Source organism: Mus pahari, chromosome 13, assembly GCF_900095145.1.
Source record: "Mus pahari chromosome 13, PAHARI_EIJ_v1.1, whole genome shotgun sequence".
NCBI lineage: Eukaryota > Metazoa > Chordata > Mammalia > Rodentia > Muridae > Mus > Mus pahari.
Window position 1 is genome coordinate 44,755,565 of NC_034602.1, and position 1,851 is coordinate 44,757,415.

The window sequence follows — 1,851 nt, forward strand, 5'->3', positions numbered from 1 at the left end:
AAGAACTGCTGATACTCGGCAGATGAGGATGCATCTCCAGTCTCTGGACTCTGGCCTTTCTTAAGGAAAATGATGATCACACAATATAGATCACTCGTTCTAGAAAATCATTTTGGCCTGATGTGTAGGAAGCTGCACTGCCAGCAATTCCATCGGCAGCATCATCTGACCCTCATAGGCCCCACAGAGACTGACTTCATTTTATTTATGGTGCAGTTCCCAATCCACACAGAAAAACAGCACAGAGCCTTTCAATCCAGGATTTACTCCATGTAACGAGTTACTACAGCTACCTAAGAGCCATTTTAGTGCCTGGTCCCCAAAGGTAGAATACATTTGGGAACCACCTAGATATCTGCAAGTAAGTTCTTTATCCAGCCTCGACTTGGAGGTGCATCAGTGGCTCACACGACCCAACTTACACTCTCAAAACAGCCTCAGGCTAAGCACGTGTGTACAAACCCTCTAAGGTTGTAGGCAAGGAAGACTCCCTTTTCATACCAATACAAGAGCAGAGTCCAAAGGTTAATACATTTGACCCACTGTGTTGGGAGAATATGGACAGAGTGTTTCACTTCAGAGAACTGGCTCCTCTTTGAAAAAGCAGGCCAATTTTACTAAAGAAATCCTCTTGTAGCATTTAATGCACCACGAGCAGATTTACAAAGGCATTTCCCCGAATTACTCCTCCATGGACCCTTCTCCCCATGACTACGTTTTGGGTAGAGTGACGCTCCACAGAGCAGGCCTAAGAAACACAGCTTTGGCATGGCTGTTCCCAGGAGGCTTCACTAAGCCCTCAGTCTAGTTGTTTTTTGTTTTGTTCTTTTGTTTGTTTTGTTCTGTATAACTAACAAAAATCACTGTTAGAGATATGGGGCCTTGAATTTCAGTCATTCATATATATGCAGCCACAAAGGTTATTTAAAGCCCAGACAGTATGTGGAATAAAGTTTGCAGTTGCCCAAATGGAAAAATGAGCAGGTTTGATAGAAAACAACTTGTAACAACTTGTTTGCAACTAGTGACTCTTATTGTCACTAACAGTCTCTACGAAGTAGCCTTATCTACGAAGTAGCCTTAGTAACATTCACAGAGCTAACTTTTTTAAAATTTACAGACACATATCACTGAGATATGGTCTAAAACAAGTAATCAGCTGATTTTATAGGTACATGAACAGCATGGCATACACTTGAACAAACCATGACACCCACCACATCGCTAGGCACTGCTCTCATGGGACCCTTGATTTCCATGCAGCCCACCACAAACAGCAGTGTCATCCATCAGGCAGCACATGTGGGAACTCCTCTTTCACTGGGGAGCTCATTTCCCTAAAACACATCACTACTGACGTCCTGGACTGGAGAATTCTTCTGAGGACCACGTGCTGGACAGTAGGTGAGGTGCTGAGCAGAACTGCTGGGTTCTACCACGTAACACCACTAGCACCCACTGTGAGTCTTTCTGAGTTGTTCATATATAACGAAGCCAGTCCAGTTGAGAACAACTGCTCTTAAGCCTATGACTTGGCTCTGTTTCCTTGGGAAACATCCCTTCAATAGGCACGGAGACTGCTACATAAACATCTGGTGTTTAGCAGCATTAGAAACAGATCTTTCTCAATTCTGAGTGACTAGAAACAAACAAACAATCTTTGAATGCTGAAGAATGAATGGCTAAGAAGAAGCTTTCTGTATTTGAGTGAGAATTACCTGTAGCTTTACATTTTATATTAGTTCGAATCATCTGAATTGTGTTCACTGCAACTGCATGTCATAACCTGCTAAGAATAATAAAGACTGAGGCAATCTAAGGATAAAAAACAATCACCCTCAGACCAGTCTC